The following is a 27,850-nucleotide window of genomic DNA, read 5'->3' as shown; positions in this document are numbered from 1 at the left end:
AGACAAGAATCAAAGTTTTCTGATTTCCAAGTCTGAATCCATTTCCCATCTTTTCCTGTTGTTTGTCCTTCATGCTCAAAGAGGACCAACATGATGTGACTATGCTGGGGTCAATGTACAGTTTATCCAACTATGCCTGATCATCCCAATATGAGCTCGGGAGGCTCTACCACAGATTGGGCACAAATAGCTCTTATAATCATTTTTGGGGGGTGGAATGTTTCTAAATTTAAACATCTCATGATTCTTTTTAACTACTGCAATTCTATTCTGAAGATAGAGGAGAGCACCTTCTTTGATGTAGTCATGCCATGCTGGATGATGCCAAGTCAGTGTCTCCTATGTCTCCCAAATGGTTCCAAAGATCTTCAGAGAGATTTTAAGAGTATCCTTGTATTGCTTCTTCTGAACACGATGTGAGTGTCTGCCTCTGTGAATTCTTCATCAAATAGTTTTTTAGACAAACATAAATATGACATTTGAACAACATGGCCAGGCCATTGGAATTGCATTCTTCATAGAGTTTGAAGCCTTAGTGTTCAGCTCAAGGAAAAAAAAAACTCACTGTCCATTACTTTATCTTGCCAGATGATCTTAAAAATTTTCCTAAAACAATTCAAATGGAAGTTATTCAATATCATGGCATGGCACTGGCATACTTTCCAGGTTTCACAGGCCTACAATAATTAGGTCAGCACAACAACACTGTAGACTTTCAATTTGGTAGGCAATCTGATACCCCTTCTCTCTCACACACTCTTTCAGAGCCTCCCAAAAGCTGAGCTAATTCTGGCAATGTGTGCATCAACCTCATCATCTATGTGTACATCCCTGGAAAGTCTACTGCCAGAGTAAGTGAACCTATCTATGACCTTAAAATTTCTCCATTTTCTGTAACCAGTGGTTTCATATACAGATGGCGCAGTGCTGGTTGACAGAGAATCTATGTTTTCTTGGTGTTAATTGTTAGGCAAAAATTAGCACAAGGAGCAGAAAACTGATTTATTGTTTGTTGCATCTCGGTCTCAGAGACTGCATTGAATGCATAAACATCTGTGAACAAAGTTATTATTTTAGTGTCTACCATCGGAAAAAAGTAGTTTTAATTTTAAGCACATCTGACTTATTAATTAAAAGATAATTTCTCCACATGTATCTGAGGTCCATAGCTAAGAACGAGGAAAGTTCTGCCCCTAGAAATAGAGAAAGAGTTATGATCTTACTTTTCAATGACAGAGGGAATTTCCAAGTGTGGAAATGTAGGGTGGCAACTTTTCTGACATGTTAGATTAAAATGGTTGCTTAGTAATTTTACAGGTTAAGTGACTGTCCCAGCATTGCATAGTCAACTCTACCCTCTCAAGTTATAACCCATGATGGACTACTTATGCTCTAGCTAGAGACAAATTAGAAAGAGTTTATGTCTATACTCTACTCCCTTCAAAGATCTAGAAGGTATCACCGGATATATATGCTATTACCAAAGAGGAATGAGCTGAGAAAGTATCATAACAGATAGGTCATGGGTTCACTTCAGGGAGGCAAATAAAAGGTTTACTTTCATCATGAATCCTTAATATTCATGGATCTTTAGTCTATGGACTATTTGGCCATCTTGCCTTGAAGCATCCCTTGAAAGCATCAGGAAAAGATCCCCATAAAGACAAATGGAGGTTATTTGAATACATTTGCCAGTGAGAGTGAAGAGACAGAGAAACTCCATGAATAACTTAATGAGACCCTAGTAACCAAATTAACCAATGCCAATATTCAGTTACTTCAATGAAAAGGCAGACATAGATGGAAATAATGGAAAAAATAGACTGATCAATACTGTTCATGGACTTCACAATAACATGGAAAAACCTACACAATATAATTGTAAGTGAGTGAAGCAGAAGCAGGAGAACATTATATATAACCATAGATATATGGAGTCTGTGATCTCTAACCCTGATAGACTTCCCTCTTTTCAGCAATACGAGGTGCAAAGACAACTCCAAAGGACTCATGACAGAGAGAGCTATCTATGAAAGAACTATGAAGTATGAATGCAGATTGAGGGGCACTGTTTGCTCTCCTTTTTTTCTCCTTGTTTTTTTCTCTTTTGTTTGTTTGTTTTTTGTTTTGTTTCTTCTTTCTCCTGATTCATTCCATTGGTCATAATTCTTCTTTACAACTTGACTACTGTGTAAATAAATTCAATGCAAAGTTATATGTAGAAAATATATCAGATTCCATGCCATCATGGGGAGGGAGTGGGAAAAGTGGGGCAAGAAAATCTGGAACTCAAAATTAGGTGGAACTGAGCATTTTAAATTACAAATAAAAAATCTTAATTATAAAAAAAGAAATTAAAAAAGGCTGAAGAAGATGTGGGATAATTGGAACACTAAAGCATTTTTGGTGGAGGTGTAAACAGATCCAACCATTCTGGAGATCAATTTGGAACTATGCCTAAAGGACTATAAAATTGTGCATACCCTTTGAGCCAGCAATACCAGTACTAGGTCTGCATATCAAGGAGATCATACAAATGGGAAAAGGACCCACATGTACAAAAATATTTATAGCAACTCTTTTGGTGGTGGCAAAGAGTTGGAAATTGAGGGGATGCCCATCAGCTGGGGAATGACTGAATAGGTTGTGGTATGTGAATGCAATGGAATACTATTATGCTATAAGAAATGATGAGCAGGCAGACTTCAGAAAAACCTGGAAAGACTTATATAAACTGATGCTGAGTTAAGTGTGCAGAACTTGGGGAACACTGTATACAATAATAGTCACATTGTGTGATGACTAACGTTGATATACACATCTATTCTTAGCAATGCAAAGATCTAAGACAACTCCAAAAGATTAGTGGTGGAAAATGCTGTCCATATCCAGAATAAAAACTATGGAGTGTGAATACAGATTGAAGCATACCATTCTCTCTCTCTCTCTCTCTCTCTCTCTCTCTCTCTCTCTCTTTCTTGTGCTTTCTCCAATTGGTTCTAATTCTTCTTTACAACATGACTAATGTTAAAATAGGTTTAATATGAATGTATATGTAGAGCCTATATCAAATTACATGCCATCTTGGTGTGGGAGGAGGGGAGAGATGGGGAGAGAATTTGGTACTCAAACTCTTATAGAAGTGATTGTTGAAAATTAAAAATAAAAAAAAATCAATTTATTTTTTAGAAAAAAAAGAAATCGAAAAAAGGCAAAGATTGGCAGAATCTTCAAAGCCTTGTAGCTATCTATACTTGTTTGAGAAAAAAAATGAAGAGTGTTAAAATGGTGATCATCAAACTGTATCAAAATGATTGAAAAAATGTCTATCCTTTAAGAAGAAATATCTAGCTGTTAGGAAGAAAAAAGTCATTTCATGATCAGAATAAAATTCATTGACACTTTTGTAGAACCTTAAGGTTTACAAGAAGACTTGGTAGGGGAGGGTTGAGCCAAGATGAGTCAGTGAAAACAGCGACTTTCCGGAGCTCTCTTACAAACTTTGTCATATGCCGCTAAAAAAAGTGAATCTGAGCAGATTTGAGCATGGTGGAAGAAACTAGGAGCCTGAGTGTGGCAGACTTTGAGTCCAGGAGACTACCCAGGGACCTGAGAGAGTGCCAGGCATGGGAAACTGTACCTGACCACACCAGAATGGTAGCAGCAGCTGAACTCAACCAGAAAATTAGACTGGAGACAGTGGAATAAAACCATACTGGAGCAAGAGCAGAAGCAGGCCCAGGGCTGAACTGCTGGCCGCAGTGGTGATCCCAAGGCTTCTCAGCCAAGGATAGGAGTCTGTTGGGGCTACATGAGGCATCAGTGCAGACCTTATGACCATGATAGAAGCTACTCCTGAGGCATTCAGCCCACAGTCTTAAGGTATGAAACTTGCCTTCTTGAACTCCTGGGTGCCATGATGACCAGGTAAAATGGCTCTCATCCCTCCCTTGAATAAACCCAGAGAATACCTGGAATAAACCCTAGGAGAAAACCTGAAATAGAGGAGCCAGAAGTGGAGGTTCAGTAATCTTATAGCTCAGAAGCCTAGGGAAACTGTCTCTCTTGTGATGGCAGAAGGAGACCAGTACAAGAAGGGAGGTGTCCCAGCAGTACTCACCTTGGCAGACCAGTAGGAGTTTTTGAGAACCAGGGGGGTAAAGCTGGCAAGCACAACACCAGGACCCCAGGTGTGCCTTTCCGCAGCCAGAGGAATTGGCAGACACCAATACAGGAGATGGCTGAGACCACCCATATTATAGCACAGCCCTAGGGGAAGAGGAGACTTCCAGCAGCCAGAACAACCCTCCCCCACACCTCTCAATGTGACCCCCCAGGGAAACTCAGAAATACCTCAATGGGCCTCTATCCTTAACCACCCACCAGCCAACTCCAGCTTAGCACCAGTTGAGCAGCGGCACTACATAGCCTCTAGCTGACAAAAACAGAGGCCACAGCACACAAAGCCAGTCAACAGGCCCCCAATTCCCAGCCCAAGAAGCTTGAGACAGAGCCCCTGGGCCACAGAAGCAGAGATACACTTAAAAAGAAAGGAAAAAGGCAACCACCATGAAGAAGGAATCTAGAAAAGTAAAAAAGACCATTAAATCATATTATGCAGACAGAGGAGATCAAAATATGATTTCAGAGGGAAGAGAATTAACACTATATCCACATTTGAAACCTCAAAAGGGAATATGAACTGGTCTCAAGCCCAAAATGCGTTCCTGGATGAGCTCAAGGAGGATTTAAAAAAAGTGGGAAGCGGACCAGTATGTACAAAAATATTTATAGCAGCTCTTTTTTGTGGTGCCAAAGAACTGGAAATCAAGGGGATTCCCATCAATTGTGGAATGGCTAAACAAATTGTGTTATGTGAATGTAATGGAATACTGCTGTTCTATAAGAAATGAGGAGCAGACTGACTTCATCATAACCTGGAAAGTCTTATATGAACTGATGCTGTGTGAAAGGAGCAGAGCCAAGAGAACATTATACACAATCATGGATACACAGTATCTGTAAGGGCTAACTGCTCCAAAAGACTCATTATGGAAAAAGCTATCCACATCCAGAGAAAGAATTATGAAGTCTGAATGCAGATTGACGCAAAGTATTTGCTCTTTTTTCCATCTTTTTTGGTTTTGTTTCTTCTTTCTTATGTTTCATGTCATTGGTTATAATTCTTTACAACTGGACTATTATGTAAATAATTTCACTTTCAAGGTGTATGTAGAACCTACCTTGGATTACATGCAGTCTTTGGGGGAGGAGAGGGAGGGAGAGAAAATTTGGAACCCCAAAACTTGTGGAACTGAGTGTTGTAAACTAAAAATAAAAAATAATTAATTAATCAATTAATTAATTAAAAAAAAAGAAAAACATAAAAGAAGACAAGTGCAGGGTTTATTTGGTATAGCAGTTAAATGCATTGAATAATATTATATAAAACACAGGTAAGACATAAGGCATTAATGATTAGGATATTTTTTTATGTTCTATCTTCAGGGGGCCCTTGTGTGATTCTCTGGTATAGAATGGAAAATGGAGGAGCAGAGGACAAAGGGAAGTGAAGTTATCATTAGGGTAGTTCACTCTTGCCTGGTTTTAATGCAACCTTATTTCTCTCACCACTTGAGCTACAGTAAAATGGGGGAAAAGTCCAATTACCTGCTGGCCTTCAATGACAGTGATACATTGCTGCTGCTCTTTTTTCAGGTCTCTCTTCTCCAATTCTTGTTATCCCTCACAGAATGTTGAGCCTCTCTATCTGTCAGGGTGCTTTGAATTAACCATTGCAAGGGATCTTGGCTGGAATAGCTGCTTATGTGACAGCTTTCTCTTTCTCTTTAAATGCATAAAATAGAGATTTCAAACTCTTTCTACAAACCTTAAGAATAACCAACAATCCATCAATTAAGGTTAAGAGGTTAAAAAAAGATTTCTTGATCATATTGGTCAGCTTTTACTATTGTGGAAAGGAAACATCTTTCTAACTTATCTTGTTTAATAAATTCTTATGACATCAGGTGTCCATTTCTGTCAGTCATTTCTTGGTGGTATTTCTGCTCTTAAAGCTCACTAATAAGGACTTTTAAAATGAAGTTTCTCAATATTTTGTCTCCTACCCTCAGAGAATATTTGTTCAAAACTAACACTTTATAAAAATCTGCAGTCATCAATAGGTGATATCATTTACATGTGTATAAATTACAAGTTGGAAGGAGAATCATATATTCATCTAAGTAAGGGTATTAGCCCTTACAATGATATTGACTAAAACAATATATAGCCATACAATGTTATTGCCTAAAACAATGTAAATTCAAAAATGCAAGATGGAAAGAACAAACTACCTAGATAATGAAGAAAACCATTCTGAGCTACAACCTACAATGTTGATATTGGGGACACTTCATGGAGGCCATATGTGAGAGATCCAAGAAAGCTAAAAGCCTCTGATAGGGCAGGGCCTTCCTGGGAGGATGGAGAGAAAGGTAGGAAGGTAGAGAGATACAGAGAGGAGCCTCTCTGCTTTGCCATCACATTGGTAAAGAAAATATGCCAAGAAGAAGCTGCCCAACTTAACTAATTTAGTGCTGAGACACTACTGAGAAAAGCCAAATGATATATGCTGGATGTATGACTCTGGGCAAGTCACTCAAGTATTCAATGGTCTAAACAATGAACCTTGTAATTTACAGAAATTGTACCAATCTGCTTAGATAGGAGTTCCATCATATGAGAGTTTTGTATAATAGTGTGTTGGTATAAAATGTACACATAAACATACATACCGGTATTTATTGCTAGGATTTGATAGGTACGAAGGGATAGTAATGTTAAAAAATTAAAAAATCATATACATACAAACATGTACATACACATGTATGCGTATTTATGTGATGTGTGCATATATGATATAATATTTTGTTATATACTATTTTATATATACATACATATAATATGTATTATATGTATATGTATATATCTATACATGTATACACACGTATTTATTGTTATTCATTGGCATGTCCTGATGGACAAAAAAGGAAACAGTGTCAAAAAATCAGTAATTCTATCTGATCATGTGGGCATGAAAAATGTGAGATAACATTTTCAGAATCCTAGGTAGAATTTTGGGGTGGGTGTGGAAAACAGACATATTTACCAGAATCCTTTGCCATGTGAGTACTTGCTACTACTGATTTTCTATAAAATATATTGAAACCACCTTCAAGACTTAATTGGACTAAAGTGTAATACCATTGACATGACTTCTGGTGTTTTAGACAAAGAAATCTTGAATCCTAGCTAACCTTATTATGTTCAACATGGGCAACTCAGAGGAGGGGGGAGAGCTACAGTGATCTGAACCAATGGATGATGTTGTCACTGCATATCCTTGCTGAATAATCTTACCCTGGTAAAGCTAGGTCAATTTCCTTTTTACCAATGGTTGAATGACCTATGAACACTTCATTTCTTTCCAGTACTACACCACAACCACCAGGACACAACCATGAATCAGGTTCTATCAACTAGAATGAGTTTTCCACCCAGTTAAAATTACATCAGAGATTTTTAATCTATATTGGAAACAAATGTTTCCAAATTATAAGGATGCCAAGAGATTTTGCATACCAACTGGAGAAAAATGCCCCATACATCCTTGAATCAATGATACATTTATCTTCCAATATCAAGGTAAGTTTTACCATCTTTGTTAAAACTTTCCTATAACCCCTACTCCAAAGAAGTAAATAGGATCTTTCCCACTTTTCTAGAGTACTTTAACTGGCTCTTTCTGTTGCTAACGCTACTAGCTGCTTTGAATTATCTTTATAGATTAATAGCTCAAATAGACTCAGGTCGCCTAGTCTAATCTTATCATTTTGCAAATGAGGCAACTGAGGTTAAGAAGGTTAAGTGACTAATCCAAAGTGTATCAGTAAGGCAAGTTTCATGACCTTGAGGGTGACCATGAACATGCTGATAAGGTTCAGAATCACAAATTATGAAAAACTCTCTAGGTAGAAGGCAAAGGAAGTATAACTAATTTTGACACAGGAGGATCAGATCCCAAGACCAATAACTCCAATTTGATATAGCAGTAATTATATTACCAAAACCAGTAAGCCCACCTCAATGTAACAAGAAGGAGATTATAACACCATCTTATAGCAAGGAACCAAATCATCCTATAACCTTTGTCCCATGCTGGGGCCTTCCCATAAACACTCACGAATCGTAACTGCTTGCTTGCCTGTGTCATCTCCCCCCTCAGTTCTCTGGTCTCTGAAGCTCCCTGATTTCCACTCTACTCACCACTCTGCACTTTTTCTGCAGCTCTGTTGTCTCAGAGTTCTTACTTCTCCTCCTTGTGCTGTATTCTGAATTTTCGTTTCTGACTTCTGAATTCTTAGTTCTCAATGTCTACCTTCTGGCTGTATATACTCTTTTTATGTCCTGAGGGCTTCATGCCCAATCAGCAAAAGGGTGTGGGCCTGAGGCTTAGTCCCTAGTAATTAAAAGGGACAAGGCTTGGCTTCAAAAAATGACAACAAAAAAAACTCTAATCAATTTTCCCTTAATTGACCCCACCTGAGGTCTATTGAGTAGGTAGGAAAGATATTTAATCACTGATTGGCCTTATGCAAGGTCATACAGGAAGTGCTTATTAAATGGTGGTTTGAATCTGGCTCTTCTGGCCTCAGTACAGTCTAGTCTAAATCTTAGACCTATCAATAAGGAAATGGATATTAAATAAAGCTAATTGGCTTATTTATGGTCACCCAGATATTGGATATGAAAGGTGGAATTCTGGGATGCGTGGAAGCCAAAGTATAACTAGCTGTGACTTTCAGAAACCGAATAATGCATATCAGAAATGTATAGATAAAGAGCAAGTTAGTGTCTATCCTGTGGGAAACAAAAGTCCTAAAGGAATACTGCTTTCTTGGTTTTCTATTACAAATTTTCTAAAGAATGAAAAATAACAAAATTACAGAATCACTCAAATGGGAAGGATGTGAGGAGTCATTTATCCCAACCACACCAGGAAAGTTATCTGCAGTTCCACATACTTGAAAGGTATTAATCCAGCCTTGAAACTTTTTAGTGAGGGGAACCTATTACCTCTCAGAGGCAGCCCATTCCCCTTTCTGGTGATTGTAGTCATTAAAATAAAAGCTCCTAAAGTGTATTTTAAGTGATATTAATGAGAAGAGGAAAATCAGAGAAAGGCAATTATAATATTCAATAATATTAATGGAATAGTATTTTGCTTCTGTCTTGGAAAAAAGGCTTAGATAACATAAATATTAGATTTTAGTATGATAAATAACATATTAGATGGCAAAGTGAAGAATCAAATAGATCATGAAAGGCTAGGTCATTGAGCTAAATGTAATGAACTTTAAGATAAATATGAAGTCTTATTTTTGGAATAAAAAAAGTGTACAAGTATAAGAAAAAAATTCTTAGATAATTTGTTTGGGGAAAATGTTCTGTTGGTTTAAGTAGACTAGAAGCTCATCACATGTGAATCACCATAATATCGAAGCAAAGAAATAGAAGGCATATCTCATACTACTTTAAGAAAAGCATGGTATGGGAGGCAGAGTCAAGATGGTGGTTGGAAAACAGGGACTTGCTTAAGCTCTCCCCCAAATGCCTCCAAACACCTGTAAAAAATGACTCCAAACAAATTCTAGAGCTATAGAACCCACAAAATAACAAAAGAAAACAATTCTCCAGCACAAGAGGGCCTGGATGGTCACTGGGAAGCATCTGTCATACCATGCTGGGAGCTGAGCACAGCCCAACGTGGACCTCGCTAGGACTAAGCAGACCAGGAGTCGGGCAGAGCAGGCCTTAGGGCCCTGAATCACTGAGCTGTGGTAGTTACCAGACTTCTCAACCCACAAACACCAAAGACCACTGAGCAGGTCAGTGGGAAAACTGCTGGATCTGGGTGAGAGAAGTGCGTGGTCTGGTCCGAGCTCTGGGGGTGGCAAAGGTGGCACGGGGGCAGCAGCAAGAAGGTCCTGTAGCTGCTTCCAGAGCTCCAGATGTGGCTGCTTCTGGCCCCAGACCCACCCAGTGGTAGGAATCAAACTGCAGATCAGAGCAGGAGTGCAGGGAGCACCTTGCTGCCTCAGAGGGAGGGTTCTCTTGCTTTGCTCTGTTTGGATCTGGGTCTCAGGCTTACTTGGCAGTAATGGGGGAGGAGGGGTGCTGGTGTGGCAGAGCATATGGTGCCTGTGGAAGAGAAGTAGTTCTGAAAACAACAGTGTTTGGCCCCTAAAGCTTGGGAGGAAGTACTCTCTACCTTAAAAGCAGTCGTAACATGACAAAAAGCTCAAAGGTCAAGTAGTTGTCTTGGAACATGAACAGGCAGTGCAAAAGGACTACAAAATTTTTCTGCTGACAAAGATCAAAACATACAACCAGAAGAAGTCAACAAAGTCAAAGAAGCTATATCAAAAGCCTCCAAGAAAAATATATGAATTGGTCTCAGGCCATGGGAGAACTCAAAATGGATTTGGAAAAGAAAGTAAAAGAAGTAGAGGAAAAATTGGGAAGAGAAATGAGAATGATGTGAGAAAACAATGAAAAACAAGTCAATGACTTGGTAAGGAGACCCAAAAAATACTGAAGAAAATAACACCTGAAAAAATAGACTAATACTAATGGCAAAAGAGCTCCAAAAAGTCAATGAGGAGAAGAATGCCTTGAAAGGCAGAATTAGCCAAATGGAAAAGGAGGTCCAGAAGACCACTGAAGAAAATACTACCTTAAAAATTAGATTGGAGCAAGTGGAAGCTAGAGACCTTATGAAAAATCAAGAAATTATAAAACAGAAGCAAAGGAATGAAAAAATGGTAGACAATGTGAAATATCTCATTGGAAAAACCACTGACCTGGAAAATAGATCTAGGAGAGATAATTTAAAAATTATTGGACTACCTGAAAGCAATGATCGAAAAAAGAACCTAGATATCATCTTTCAAGAAATTATCAAGGAGAACTGCCCTGATATTCTAGAATCAGAGGGGAAAATAGAAAAATGAAAGAATCCACTGATCATCTCTTGAAAAAGATCCCAAAAAGAAAATTCCTAGGAATATTGATGCCAAATTCCAGAGTTCCCATGTCAAGGAGAAAATACTGCAAGCATCCAGAAAGACACAATTTTAGCATTGTGGAAATATCATCAGGATAATACAAGATCTAGCAGCTTCTACATTAGGGGATTGAAGGGCTTGGAATATGATATTCCTGAAGTCAAATGAGCTAGGATTAAAATCAAGAATCACCTACCCAGCAAAACTTAGTATAACATTTCAAGGCAAAATATGGATTTTCAAAAAAAATAGAGAACTTTCAAGCTATATTGATGAAAAAATCAGAGGTGAATAGAAAATTTGACTTTCAAATACAAGAATCAAGAGGAGCATGAAAAGGTAAAGAGGAAAGAGAAATCATAAGGGACTTACTAAAGTTGAACAATTTTGTTTACATTCCTACATGGAAAGATGACATTTATAACTCATGAGACCTTTCTCCGTATTAGGGAAGTTGAAGGGAATATACATACATATATACATACATACATACATACATATATATATATATATATATATATATATATAGAGAGAGAGAGAGAGAGAGAGAGAGAGAGAGAGACAGAGAGACAGAGAGAGAGAGACAGAGAGAGAGAGAGACAGAGAGACAGAGAGAGAGAGAGACAGAGAGAGAGAGAGAGAGAGAGAGAGACAGAGAGAGAGAGAGAGACAGAGAGAGAGAGAGACAGAGGGCACAGGGTGAGTTGAATATGCAGGGAAGATATCTAAAAAAATAAAATTAAGAGAGGAATAAATTAGGAGAAGGAGAAAGGGAGTGCTGGAATGGGGTAAGTTATCTCACATAAAAGTGGAAAGAAAAAGCAGTTCTATTTTAAGAAAAGAGGAGGCAAGTGAAAGGGAACAAGTGAATCTTGCTGTCATCAGAGTTGACTCAAGAAGAGAATAAAATATACACTCAATTGGGTACCTTACCCCACAGGAAAGTAGAGGGGAAGGGGATAAGAGGTGGGGGATGATAGAAGGGAGGGCAAATCTGGAGGTAATCAAAAGCAAACACTTTTGAAACGGGACAGAGTCAAGGGAGAAAACTGAATAAAGGGGGACAGGATAGGATGGTGGGAAATATAATAAGTCTTTCAAAACATGGCTATTACAGAAGTGTTTTGCATAATGAAACATGTGTGGCCTATGGTGAATTGCTTGTCTTTTCAGGGAGTGTGTGGGGGAGGGAAGAAGGGAGTGAATTTGGAACTCAGAGTTCTAAAAACAAATGCTCAAAAAAAGCATGGTTTGGAGGAATAAGGTTCTAATTCCATTTTTGTTTGCCCTTCTCAATTTACAACTGAAATGATGTGTCCAATTCCAGGCATTAAAGTTTAGGAAGGATATACTTGAATGGAAAAATCTGGAGGTGCCGAAGGTATGAAGATCACATTGCATGTAGATCAAATGAAATAATTTGAGGTATTTGTTTTTTTTTTTTTTTCTGGGAAAGAGTAGATTCAAGCCAAATACAAAAGATGCCTTGAAGTATCTGAAAGTCTACTATGTTGAAGATTAATTGGACTTATTCTTCTTAGCCAAGAATGGGGAACAAAAATGCAAATATAGGAAAGATGTCACAATAAGTGATGAAAAATTAAAAAAGTTTGTGTCAGAAGTTAATGGCTTCCCACTTACAGGAGACATTGAAAAAAAAAAGTCTGGTTCACTGTTTTTCAGATATATTGAAGAGGGGAGAATTATTTAGATAAAGTCAGGACTAGATGGCTTCTCATGTTTATCTCAGTTTTCTAATTGTTTTATTCCTAATTTTTTAATTCATATCAAATATAACTGTAGCCCATTTAAGTTCATAGGATCTCAATTCCCTTTTTTCACTAGTAAATTGGTAATACAGAGCTTTGATATATCTCCTCCTCAGGGTCACAGGCTTATTTTTTAGGAGACTGGTCTGATTCTTTAATGCCATCAGCTCGTTTCATTTTTTTTCCTGCTTCTTCCCAGGATATTCATTTGGGAATTGTTTTGTCATGCAACCTTAAGCAACAGAAATATGTATTTACTTGTGTTTACCCTTTGCTTTCAAATAGCACCATGGCTTGAAGGAAATGATGACATGACTTACAGTTGACTGATTTGAGTGAGGGAAGGCTGTGTAATGTTGTTAGATTCATTTTCTCCTCCAGAGCCATCTGGATCCAGTGACCAGGTATTCATGAGTATCGCTTGAGATGCCCCAGGATGTAATGGGAGATCCTTGCCCTTTGCATGTACTCACTTAGAGTGAAGCAATGCCCATTCAGTGAATAGGCCTGTCTAAGAAGTGAGTCAAAGGATGGCACCTTTAATTAGAAAAAGAAAAAAAATCAAGCTGGGAGGGGAAGATTCTCAGGGTTGCAGATCCAAAGAGAAATAATTACCATTGATGTTCACTCCAAGCCAGGAGGACCCAAAATACAACCATTAAGTGGAGCTTGGGAAGGGACTTATTGTGGTTCAATTTATGAGCTTCAGAGTGAAATGGGTTTAAGGTTTGGAAGGAAGACTCATGATGGAAAAAGCTAGCTACACCCAGAGAAAGAACTGTGGAGTCCGAACACAGATTGAGGCAAACTATTTGTTCTCTTGTTTATTTTTCCTCTTTTTTTGGTTTTGTTTCTTCACTCTCATGATTCGTTCCATTGGTCATAATTCTTCTTTGCAAATTGACTATTGTATAAATAAGTTTAATGCGAAAGTCTATGTAGAATCCATATTGGACTGCATGCTGTCTTGGAGGGGAGGGGGAAGGGAAGGTAAGGGAAGAAAATTCGAAACTCAAGAACATTTAAAACTAAGTGTTGTAAACTGAAAATAAACAAATCTAAATGTTAAATGAAAAAAAATCACTGAAAACATCATGAGTTGTTACATGGCTGGTGGAGTTGTGAACTGATCCAGCCATTTTGGAGAGCAGTTTGGAACTGTGCCCAAAGGGCTATAAAAATGTTCATACCCTTTGACCCAGCAATACCACTTCTAGGGTTGTATCCCAAAGAGATCACACAAGTTGGAAAAGGACCCATATGTACAAAAATATTTATAGTGGCTCTTTTTGTGGTAGCTAAGAATTGGAAATCAAAGGGATGCCCATCAATTGGGGAAGGACTGAACAAGCTGTGGTATATGAAGGTAATGGAATACTATTGTGCTATAAGAAATGGGGATGATATGGACTTCATAATAACCTGGGAAAACCTACACGACATAATGCTGAGTGAGCAGAGCATAGCTGGGAGAATATTGTATACAACCACAGATATATGGATTCTGTGAGGACTAACCCTGACAGACTTTGCTCTTCTCAGCAACACAAGGTGCAAAGACAGCTCCAGAGGACTCACGATGGAGAGTGCTGTCTACATCCAGAGAAAGAACTGTGAAGTATGAATGCAGATTGAGGCACACTTCATGCTTGCCTTTTTCTCCCTTCTGTTTCTCTCTTTTGTTTTTGTTTTTGGGATGTGGTTTTTTTTTTGGTTCTGTTTTTTCTTTCTCATGATTCATTCCATTGGTCATAATTCTTCCCCACAACTTGACTAGTGTGTAAATTAATTCAATGCGAAGTTATAAGTGGAAGTTATTTGGGATTTCATGCCATCTTGGGGAGGGAGGGAGGGAGGGAAGAAAATATGGAACTCAAAATTATGTAGAACCGTGTGTTGTAAACTAAAAATAAAAAAAAATGCAAAAAAATTATAGGGGTGATAATGGACATCCTTGTTTCACCCCTGATCTTATTGAGAATACATTTACTTTATCCCCATCACATATAAGGCTTGCTGATTTTTTTTAGGTAGATGCTATTAATAATTTTAAGGAAGACTCCGTTTTTTTCCTATGCTTTCTAGGGTTTTTAATAGGAATGGTGGTGTATTTTTTTCAAAAGCTTTCTCTGCATCTATTGAGATAATCGTATATTTTCTGCTTGTTTTATTATTGATATGATCAATTACGTTGATGGTTTTCTTAATATTGAACCAGCCTTGCATTCCCAGAAGAAATCTTACCTGGTCATAGTGTATTATTCTCCTAATAAGTTCTTGCAATCTCTTTGGTAATATTTTACTCAAAATTTTTGCACCAATATTCATTAGGTAAATTGGTCTATAATTTTCTTTCTCTTTTCTGACTCTTCATGGTTTAGATATTAGTACCATATTTGTGTCATAAAAAGAATTTGGTAGGACTCCTTCACCTATTTTCCCAAATAGTCTATTAAGTATGGGAATTAATTGTTCTTTAAATGTTTGATAGAATTCACATGTAAAACCATCTGGCCCTGGAGAATTTTTCCTAGGGAGTTCATTAATGGCTTCCTCAATTTCTTTTTTCTGAGATGGGGTTATTTAGGTAGTTTACTTCCTCTTCTTTTAACCGAGGCAATTTGTATTTTTGTAAATATTCATCCATTTCCCTGAGGTTATCAAATTTATGGGCATAAAATTTGGCAAAATTATTCCTAATTATTGTTTTAATTTCCTCTTCATTGGAGGTGAATTCACCCTTTTTATTTTTGATAGTGGTAATTTGGATTTCTTTTTTTTAATCAAATTAACCAAGGGTATATCAATTTTCTTGTTTTTTTTTTCTTATAAGCAGCTCTTAGTTTTATTTATTAGTTCAATAGTTTTCCTGATTTCAATTTTATTAATATTTCCTTTGATTTTCAGTATTTCTAATTTTATATTTAATGTGGAATTTTCAATTTGTTCTTTTTCTAGTTTTTTCAGTTGCATGCCCAATTCATTGATCTCCTTTTTGTCCATTTTATTCATGTAAGCATTTACAGATATAAAACTTCCCTGAAGAACTGCTTTTTCTGCAACCCATAAATTTTGGTATGATGTCTAATTATTGTCATTCTTTTGAATGAAGTTATTAATTGTTTCCATGATTTGTTCTTTAGCCCACTCATTCTTTAGGATTAGATTATTTAGCTTTCAATTAAGTTTTAGTTTATCTTCCCATGGTCCTTTATTACAAATAATTTTTTTGCATCATGATCCGAGAAGGATGCATTGACTATTTCAGCCTTTCTTCACTTGAATGTGAGGTTTTTATGCCCTAGTACATGGTCATTTTTTGAGTATGTGCCGTGTACAGCTAAGAAAAATGTATATTCCTTTTTATCTCCATTCAGTTTTCTTCAGATGTCTGTCATATCTGCCTTTTCTAAAATTCTATTCACCTCGTTGTTTCAAATTTCAGCTAGCAGCTGCTATGGGAGTGAAAAACCAATACAAGACCTACATCGAGAGTGCTGCAAGCACAGGTTCTTTTTATCTGCTTTACTAAGGAAAGTAGTTTTAAGGGGGTTAACAATCTTATTTCAATTCAACATACAAATATCATTCACTTAGTTCAAGGGAAAAAATCAGCACCCTGAATTTCAGAGCAAATACAAACATATTAGAAACATCAACAGAGAGACCTCGTTTGATTCAAATCTCAATGCATAGTTACCAGGGTTTTACAAAGTCCCAACATCCAGGTTTACAAGCTGGAGGGCTCTTAACTACAGCTGCCCAGAGTATCCACATCAACATACCTTCAAAAGCAAGAGCCCCAAGCAAATAGCTCTGTTTTCTCTTTTTATGCAGTCTTTTGACATCATCAAACATCATCTCAGCGACCAGAACTTAAGTGCCTACAATTGGCTCTGGTCTTAGCAACTTCCCTTAGGACCCTGAGGGCTTCATGCCCACATAGGCTTAGCACCTTGTAGATAGGTGTTTGGACCTGGGGTTTAGCACTTAGTAAGATTCAATCAAAGAGACACAACTGAATTGATATTACACTCCTTAACTTCTTTCTTGTTAATTTTGAGGTTAGATTTATCGAGTTCAGAGAGGTTGAGGTCCCCCACTAGTATGGTTTTGCTGTCTATTTCTTCCTGTAACTCCCATAACCTCTCCTCTAAGAATTTGCATGCTATACCACTTGGTGCATATATATTAAATAATGATATTGCTTCATTGTCTATGGTGCCTTTTAGCAAGATATAGTGTCCTTCCTTCCTTATCTCTTTTAATTACATCTATCTTTGCTTTTGCTTTTTCTGAGATTAGGATTACTATCACTGCATTTTTTACTTTAGCTGAAGCACAATATATTGTACTCCATCCTTTGACTTTTACCGTGTGTATTCCCTTTTTCAAATGTGTTTTTGTAAATAACATATCGTAAAAATATGGTTTTTAATCCATTTTGCTATCTGCCTCTGTTTTATGGGAGAGTTCATCCCATTCACATTCAGTTATAAATACTATCTGTGTCTTTTTCTCCATCCTGTCCCTTGCCCCCATTTATGCTTTTATTTCTCCCTCACACCTTCAACTCCTCAAAAGAGTTTTGCTTTTGACCACCACCTTCCTCAATTTACCATACCTCTTGATTTCCCTCCCTTTTCTTACCCTTTTCCCCTTCCTACGTCTTCCCTCCCTTCTGACCATGCCCCCTTTCTTTCTCCTTTCCCCTCCTACTGCCTGTAGGACAAGTTTGATTATTATACTTTTCAGAGTATGTTGTTCTCTTCTTGAACCAAATCTGATGATAGTAAATCTTATCTACTACTCTTCTCCCTTCTGTCTTTCCCTCTACTATAATGTGTTTTTGTGCCTCTTCATTTGTTGTAATTTACCCTTTTCTACTACCTCCTTACCTCTTATCCCAGAACCCTCCCTCTACATATCTTAGTTATGTTTTTATCATTATATCAGTTATTTTATACAGACATCCACAGTCTATTTGTATCCCTTTCAATTATCATAATAACTGTACTATTCTCAAAATTGACACACATATATATATATATGTGTATATATATATGTGTATATATATATATATATATATATATATATACACAATATATAAAATTATATTATCCTATATAAAGATGTAAATAATTGGCCTTGATTTAAATCGTTTGTGGGGGCTTTTCCCCAATGTTTACATTTTTATGTCTCTCTTGAGTTTTGTATTTGAAGATCAAATTTTCCTATGAATTCTGGCCTTTTCATCAGGAAGGTCTAGAATTCCATTATTTCATTGAATGTCCATATCCTTGCCTGAAAAATTATGCTCAATTTTTCTGCATAGTTGATCCTTGGTTGTAGTCAAAGCTCCTTTGCCCTTTGGAATATCATATTCCAATTTCTCTTGATTTCCATAGCTGCTTCTGCTTTGGTGCTGTCTGGTGCAGCTCTGAATGCCGAGCACTCTCCCAGTCTACAGATCCATCCTCTCGACGTTTCGGATTCTCTTGGCTTGGAAATTTGCCCCACTCAGACTGCTAGTGGCTTCTAACTCTCTCAAATCTGCTCAGATTCACTTTTTTAGAGGTGTCTGACAGAACTTGTGAGACAGCACTGGTAAGACACTGTTTTCACGTGGCCATTGTGGCTCGTGTTTTCTGTGATATTGTCAAATGCCTTCAGCAAGCATGAAAACAGCATTATGGTCAGCTACCATGCTGATGCTAAATTGTTTAACTTGAAAAGACTACAGGCCAAGACCAAAGTGGTGGGAGAGTTGCTGCATGAGTTTTGGCAGATGATTGTGCACTCAATGCAGCATTTGAGGATGAGAAACAACAAAGTATGCATTACTTCTTTGCTTCTTGTGCTGATTTTGTCCTAACAATTAACACCAAGGAAACATAGTTTCTCCACCAGCCAGCACTACACTATATTATATAGAACCATTGGTTTTAGGAATTGGAAATATTTTGAATACTATGGATAAGTTTACTTACCTTGGCAATATGTTTTCTGGGGATGTACACATAGATGAAGCTGATGATGTCCACATCATCAGAGCTAGCTCAGTATTTGGCAGGGTCCAAGGAAAGTGTGAGAGAGAAGAGATACAAGACTGCATTCTAAACTGAATGTATGCAGAACTATTATGGTGACATTATTTTTGTATGCCTGTAAACCCTGGATAGTATACTAATGCCATGCCAGGAAACCGAATCACTTTCATTTTAATTGTCTTGAGAAGATTCTGAAAATCACCTGTAAAAATAAGCTACTGGACACTGAGGTTCTTCACTTAGTTGAATTGCTAAGCATTGGATCTCTTGTGATATGAGCACAATTCCAATGGGCTGGCAACATTGTCTGAATGCCAAATACAGTGAAGGTCAGAAGAAGTTATACAAGGAGAGCCTCAAGGTCTTTCTGAAGAACTTTGGAATCAATTGGGAGACACCAAGATAGGTCTACTGAGCATGCCATGCCTACACCAAAGAGGGTGCTGTGTTCTATGAGCAAAGCAGAACTGCAGTAATGCATAAGAAATGTGGGATGTGCAAATTTAGATATTACCCTCCAAAATGATCATAAGAACTATTTGTGCCCCACCCGTGGTAGAACTTTTTGAGCTCATGTTCATCTGATCAGCCACAATTGAGCACCCTGATTCAACTGAACACTCCATTCAATTGAACACTTGATTCAATTGAATCAAGCATTGTGACATCATTTTTGGTCATTTTTTGAGAATGAAGGACAACAAACAATGAGCATCACTATGTTAAGGTATTCTTTTTCTCGGGTCTTTGCCTGACATCCATCAGGGCACTTCCCATCTTAGGCTTTTGATGCACCAGGTGCTATTAAAAGAGTTACTTTAATCAATTAACCACATCAGTTTTCAGAGTAAAGAAGTAATAGGCACCTTGACTTCAATGAATATTGCTCTTCATGTCATATGTGTGTTTCAGTATATGAAAGATCATGGTTTTAATCCACTGGATCATATCATTAATGGAATAATTACATGGTCATCAAAGAAGTATACATTTAATGTTGTAATTACAAAGCTTTAGGAAGGCTGTGTAGATGTGACATGGGAGGATGGGGGAAGGCAAGAAGTGAAGCATATCATCCCATTCAATGTAAAAAAAATGCCAAGGCTTATGAGAGCTGAACACAACTACAGAAGATAGCTATTGACTGCAGAGGAGGAGGGTGGCAAGACATTCAAATCAGGCCTTCCTGGCAGACAGACCAAAAGGGAGTAGAACGTAATCAGTTACCAAATTTTGTCCAAATTATTAACTTATTTATCATGTTTTCTACTTCAGAATAGAGGAGTTAAAATTTCTTATTTTAATGTAATTTACTTATACTTCTGTATTGGGAATCAAGATGGGCTCTTAGCACTTATTCAACCAAGTGCCCTTGAAGAGTTGGCCTTTGTTTCCTTGATTAAGTTAGTAGTTTTGGGGACCTCCTTGCCTCAAGGGAAAGCCTAGTTTACACGGGTTTGAGTAACATGTTTGTGACATCAGAGGCTTTTAGACCATGTGGGTTTAAGTTGCATTTTTTGTGACGATTTTAGGTCATGTGGGTGAGTCGCATGTGTGATTCACCTTTGACCCTGAACAAGATATATAAAACCAGGGGTTGATTTTCCTTTTTAAGAGCTCTGAGTTGCAGCAGTAGTGACGCATTTCTCTGAACCAGGCATTATGGAGCTCCTGGCTGAACTCAGATGTTGGTAACCATGAATTGTATTAGGTCCATTTATAAATTTATGTTTGTAATTTGTTTGTATTTGTTCTGAAGTTCACAGCACTGGCTTTTTCCCCTGAATTAATTGAATGATATTTGTATGCTGAATTAAAGTAAGATTGTTAACCCCTTAATGTTGCTTTCCGTAGTAAAGCAGATCAAAAGAACCTGGGTTTGCAGCATTCTGTGAGCTGGTTGTTGTTCGTTTTGCACCCCACAGCAGCTGCTAGTCAGATGGTTGAAACAACTTTTAATTAGCATGATTTGATATAAAGGATCAATCCTAATTTATTTTCAGCTGTTTCCTTTTTTTTTAAAAAAAAAATTTATTGATTTATTTCTAGTTTTCAACATTTGCTTTTATAAAATTTTGAGTTCTAAAATTTCTCCCTTCCTTCACACCCCCCTTTCCGAGATCATCTGTTTTTAAAACTTTGAGTTCCAAATTCTCTCCCCTCTTCCCTTCCCTCCCACCCTCCCTAAGAATTCAAGCAATTCAACATAGGCCATATGTGTATCATTACGTATAACCCTTCAACAATACTCATATTGTGAAAGACTAACTATATTTTGCTCCTTCCCAACCCCTTCCCCTTCATTGAATTTTCTCCCTTGACCCTGTCCGCTTTCGAAAGTGTTTGTTTTTGATTACCTCCACCACCATCTGCCCTCCCCTCCATCATCCCCCCTTTTTTACCTTCTTCCCTCTTCTTTCCTGTGGGGTAAGATACCCAATTGAGTGTGTATGGTATTCCCTCCTCAGGCCAAATCTGATGAGAGCAAGGTTCACTCATTCCCCCCTCACCTGCCCTCTCCCCTCCTCCCACAGAACTGCTTCCTCTTGCCACCTTTATGCAAGATAATCCACCCCATTCTATCTCTCACTATCTCCCTCTCTCAATATATTCCTCTCTCATCCCTTAATTTGATTTTATTTCTTTTAGATATCTTCCCTTCATCTTCATCTCACCCTGTGCCCTCCCTCCCTCCCTCTCTCTCTCTCTCTCTCTCCCTCTCTCTCTCTCTCTCTCTCTCTCTCTCTCTCTCTCTCTCTCTATATATATATATATATATATATATATATACACACACACATATATACATACATACACATTCACTTATATATAGATATATATAAACATATATATATATATGTACATATATATATATATATATGTATATATATATATATATATATATATATATGTATATTCCCTTCAACTACCGTAATACTGAGGTCTCATGAATCATACGCATCGTCTTTCCACGTACGAATGTAAACAAAACAGTTCAACTTTAGTAAGTCCCTTGCAATTTCTTTTTCTTGTTCTTTTTCTTGATTACCTTTTCTTGCTTCTCTTGATTCTTGTGTTTGAAAGTCAAATTTTCTATTCAACTCTGGTCTTTTCACTGAAAAAGCTTGAAAGTCCTATATTTTATTGAAAATCCATATTTTGCCTTGGAGCATGATACTCAGTTTTGCTGGGTAGGTGATTCTAGGTTTTAATCCTAGCTCCATTGACCTCTGCAATATCGTATTCCAAGCCCTTTGATCTCTTAATGTAGAAGCTGCCAGATCTTGGATTATTCTGATTGTGTTTCCACAAGACTCACATTGTTTCTTTCTGGCTGCTTGTAATATTTTCTCCTTGATCTGGGAGCTCTGGAATTTGGCAACAATATTCCTAGGAGATTTCTTTTGGGATTTATCTGAGGAGGCGATCAATGGATTCTTTCAATTTCTATTTTGCCCTGTGGTTCTAGAATATCAGGGCAGTTGTCCTTGACAATTTCTGGAAAGATGATATCTAGGCTCTTTTTTTTTATTTTTAAAGATGTTTTATTTATTTTTAGTTTACCACACACGGTTCTACATAGTTTTGAGTTCCAGTTTTTCTCCCCTCCCTCCACCCTCCCTCCCCAAGACGGCATGAAGTCTCATATAACTGTCATGTATAACTTCGCATTGAATTAATTTATGCTCTAGTCAAGTCATGGAGAAGAATTTTGACCAATGGAATGAATCAAGAGAAAGAAGAAACAGAACCAAAAAAAAAAAAAAAAACAAAACAAACAAAAAAAAACCCCAAAAACAAAAACAAAAGAGAAGCAGAAAAGGCGAGCATGTAGTGTACCTCAGTCTGTATTCAAACTTCGCAGTTCTTTCTCTGAATGAAGATAGCATTCTCCATCGTGAGTCCCCTGGAGTTGTCCTTGCCCCTTTAGGTTGCTGAAAGAAGCGCAGTATGTCAGGGTTGGTCCTCACGGAATCCACATATCTGTGGCTGTGCACAACGTTCTCCTGGCTCTGCTCCGCTCACTCAGCATTATGTCGTGTAGGTTTTTCCAGGTTGTTATGAAGTCTGCATCATCCCCATTTCTTATGGCACAATACTATTCCATCACCTTCATATACCACAGCTTGTTCAGCCATTCCCCAATTGATGGGCATCCCTTTGCTTTCCAATTCTTGGCTACCACAAAGAGAGCTGCTATAAATATTCTTGTACATATGGGTCCTTTTCCCGCTTGCATGATTTCTTTGGGATACAACCCTAGAAATGGTATTACTGGGTCAAAGGGTATGAACATTTCTATAGCCCTTTGGGCATAGTTCCACACCGCCCTTCAAAATGGCTGGATCAGCTCACAACTCCACCAGCAATGCAACAATGTTCCAATTTCCCCACATCCTTTCCAGCATTTATCATTCTCCTGATTTGTTATTTTAGCCAATCTGACAGGAGAGATGTGGTATCTAAGAGTTGTTTTGATTTGCATTTCTCTAATCAGCAGCGATCCAGAGCATTTTTTCATATGCCTGTAGATAGCTTTAATTTCTTCCTCTGAAAACTGCCTGTTCATATCCTTTGACCATCTCAATTGGGGAATGGCTTGTATTCCTACATATTTGGCTTAGCTCCCTGTATATTTTAGAGATGAGGCCTTTATCAGAGATACTAGTTGCAAAGATTTTCTCCCAATTTTCTGCTTCCCTCCTAATTCTTGTTGCATTGGCTTTTTCTGTACAAAAACATTTCAATTTGACATAATCAAAATTATCCATTTTGCATTTTGTAATGCTCTCTATCTCTTGTTGGGTCATGAATTCTTTACTTTTCCACAAATCTGATAAGTAAACTATTCCTTGCTTTCCCAAATTATTTAGAGTATCAACTTTTACTCCTAAATCATGAACCCATTTTGACTTTATTTTGGTATATGGTGTAAGATATTGGTCTATGCCCAGTTTTTTCCCTACCATTTTCCAATTTTCCCAACAGTTTTTGTGAAATAGTGAATTATTAGCCCAGAAACTGGCTTCTTTGGGTTTATCAAAGAGTAGATTGCTAAACTTGTTGATTTCACCTACTTGTGTACCTATCCTATTCCACTGATCCACACCCCTGTTTCTTAACCAGTACCAGGCAGTTTTGATGACTGCTGCTGTGTAGTACAGTTTAATATCTGGTGTGGCTAAACCATCATCTCTAGCATGTCTTTTCATTAATATCCTAGATATTCTAGACCTCTTGTTTTTCCAAATGAATTTTGTTATTATTTTGTCCAGCTCAGTAAAAAAATTTTTTGGTAGTTCGATTGGTATGGCACTGAATAGATAGATTAATTTAGGTAGAATTGTCATTTTTATTATATTAGCTCGGCCTAACCATGAGCAAGTGATATTTCTCCATTTATTTAGATCTGATTTTATTCGCGTGAAAAGTGTTTCATAGTTATGTTCATATAGGCCCTGGGTTTGTCTTGGCAAATAGACTCCCAAATATTTTATAGTGCCTTCAGTAACTTTGAATGGAATTTCTCTTTCTATCTCTTGCTGTTGGGCTTTGTCAGTAATGTATAGGAATGCTGAGGATTTATGTGGGTTTATTTTATATCCTGCAACTTTGCTAAAGTTGTTTATTATTTCAAGTAGTTTTTTACTTGATTCTCTAGGATTCTCTAGATAAATCATCATATCATCTGCAAACAGTGATAATTTAGTTTCTTCTTTTCCTATTCTAATTCCTTGAATTTCTTTTTCTTCTCTTATTGCTACAGCTAATGCTTCCAGTACCAAATTGAATAATAGGGGTGATAATGGACATCCTTGTTTCACCCCTGATCTTATTGGGAATGCATCTAGTTTATCCCCATTACAAATAATGCTTGTTGATGGTTTTAGGTAGATGCTATTTATAATTTTGAGGAAGGTTCCTCTTATTCCTATGCTTTCTAGTGTTTTTAATAGGAATGGGTGTTGTACTTTGTCAAAGGCTTTTTCTGCATCTATTGAGATGATCATATGGTTTCTGCTAGTTTTGTTGTTGATATGGTCAATTATGCTAATAGTTTTCCTAATATTGAACCAGCCTTGCATTCCTGGAATAAATCCTACCTGGTCATGGTGTATTATTCTCGTAATGAGTTGCTGCAATCTTTTTGCTAATATTTTATTTAAAATTTTTGCATCAATATTCATTAGAGAAATTGGTCTATAATTTTCTTTCTCTGTTTTAACTCTACCTGGTTTGGGTATTAGTACCATATTTGTGTCATAAAAAGAATTTGGTAGGACTCCTTCTTCACCTATTTTCCCAAATAGTCTACAAAGTATTGGAATTAGTTGTTCTTTAAATGTTTGATAGAATTCACATGTAAAACCATCTGGCCCTGGAGATTTTTTCCTAGGGAGTTCGTTGATGGCCTGCTCAATTTCTGTTTCTGATATGGGGTCATTAAGAAATTTCACTTCCTTCTCTGTTAGTCTGGGCAGTTTATGTTTTTGTAGATATTCATCCATATCTCTAAGGTTGTCAAATTTATGGGCATACAGTTGGGCAAAATAATTCCTAATTATTGTTTTGATTTCCTCTTCATTAGAGGTGACCTCACCCTTTTCATTTTTGATACTGGTAATTTGATTTTCTTCTTTCTTTTTTTTAATCAAATTGGCCAAAGGTTTGTCAATTTTATTGGTTTTTTCATAAAACCAGCTCTTTGTTTTATTTATTAATTCAATAGTTTTCTTGGTTTCAATTTTATTAATCTCTCCTTTGATTTTCAGTATTTCTAATTTGGTATTTAATTGGGGGTTTTCAATTTGCTCTTTTTCTAGCTTTTTCAGCTGTCTGCCCAGATCATTGATCTCCTCTTTCGCTATTTTATTCATGTAGGCATTTAGAGATATAAAACTTCCCCTAAGAACTACTTTTGCTGCATCCCATAAGTTTTGGTATGTTGTTTCATTATTGTCATTCTCTTGAATGAAATTATTAATTGTTTCTCTGATTTGATCTTTGGCCCACTCACTCTTTAGAATTAAATTATTTAGTTTCCAATTCGTTTTTAGCTTATTTTTCCATGGTACTTTATTAAAAATGATTCTTATTGCATCATGATCTGAAAAGGATGCATTGACTACTTCTGCTTTTCTGCACTGGATTGTGAGGTTTTTATGCCCTAGTACATGGTCAATTTTTGAGTATGTGCCATGTACTTTTGAGAAGAAAGTATATTCCTTTTTATCCCCATTCAGTTTTCTCCAGAGGTCTATCATATGTGCCTTTTCTAAAATTCTGTTTACCTCCTTAACTTTTTTCTTATTTATTTTGAGGTTAGATTTATCAAGTTCAGAAAGGGGGAGGTTGAGGTCTCCCAATATTATAGTTTTGCTGTCTATTTCTTCCTGTAACTCCCTTAACCTCTCCTCTAAGAATTTGTATGCCTTACCCCTTGGTGCATATATGTTAAGCAATGATATTGCTTCATTGTTTATGGTGCCTTTTAGCAGGATATAATGTCCTTCCTTATCTCTTTTAATTAGATCTATCTTTACTTTTGCTTTGTCTGAGATTAGGATTGCTACACCTGCTTTTTTTACTTTAGCTGAGGCACAATATATTTTACTCCAGCCTTTTACCTTAACCCTATGTGTATCCCCCTGTTTCAGATGCGTTTCTTGTAAACAGCATATTGTAGGATTATGGTTTTTAATCCATTCTGCTATCTGCTTCTGTTTTGTGAGAATGTTCATCCCCTGCACGTTCAGGGTTATGATTTCTATCTGTGTCTTTTTCTCCATCCTAATTCCCCCTGTTTATGCTTTTATTTCTCCCTTTTAGGCTCTTTTTTTGATCATGGCTTTCAGGTAGTCCAATAATTTTTAAATTATCTCTCCTGGATCTATTTTCCAGGTCAGTGGTTTTTCCAATGAGATATTTGACATTGTCTTCCATTTTTTCATTCCTTTGGTTTTGTTTTATAATATCTTAATTTCTCATCAAGGCACTAGCTTCCACTTGCTCCAATCTAATTTTTAAGGTACTATTTTCTTCAGTGGTCCCTTGGACCTCCTTTTCCATTTGTGTAATTCTGCCTTTCAAGGCATTCTTCTCCTCATTGGCTTTTTGGAGCTCTTTTGCCATTTGAGTTAGTCTATTTTTTAAGGAGTTATTTTCTTCAGTCTATTTTTCAGTATTTTTTGGGTCTTGTTTAGCAAGTCATTGACTGTTTTTCATGATTTTCTCACATCCTTCTCATTTCTCTTCCCAATTTTTCCTCTACTTCTCTAACTTGCTTTTCCAAATTCTTTTTGAGCTCTTCCATGGCCTTGGGCCAGTTCATGTTTTCTTTGGAGGCTTTTGTTATAGGCTCTTTGACTTTGTTAACTTCTTCTGTCTGTATGTTGTGATCTTCTTTGTCACCAAAGAAAGAATCCAAAGTCTGAGACTGAATCTGGGGCAGAGCCAAGATGGTGGCTGGAAAGCAGGGACTAGCCTGTGCTCCCCCCGCGTCCCTCCAAAAACCTATAAAAATGGCTCTGAACCAATTCTAGGACTGCAGAACCCACAAAATAGCAGAGGGAAGCAGGGCTCCAGCCCAGGACAGCCTGGATGGTCTCTGGGTAAGGTCTATACGACGTGGAGCTGGGAGCTGGGAGCAGAGTGGAGCAGAGCAGAGCCCAGTGTGAGCAGCGCAGACCAACCAGACCAGGAACCGGGCCGAATGTGCCCTACCACCCTGAGTCAGTGAGCTGTGGCTGTTACCAGACTTCTCAACCCACAAACACCAAAGACAACAGAGAAGGTTAGTTGGAAAAGCTGCGGGAGTGGAAGGAGTTTGTGGTTCGGCCACCACCCCCCGGGGCAGTGGAGGTGGGGCAGCTAAAGTTTCAGTTGCTTCAGACCCCAGGCC

Source organism: Trichosurus vulpecula, chromosome 3, assembly GCF_011100635.1.
Source record: "Trichosurus vulpecula isolate mTriVul1 chromosome 3, mTriVul1.pri, whole genome shotgun sequence".
Taxonomy (NCBI): domain Eukaryota; kingdom Metazoa; phylum Chordata; class Mammalia; order Diprotodontia; family Phalangeridae; genus Trichosurus; species Trichosurus vulpecula.
This window is presented reverse-complemented; position numbering follows the sequence as displayed.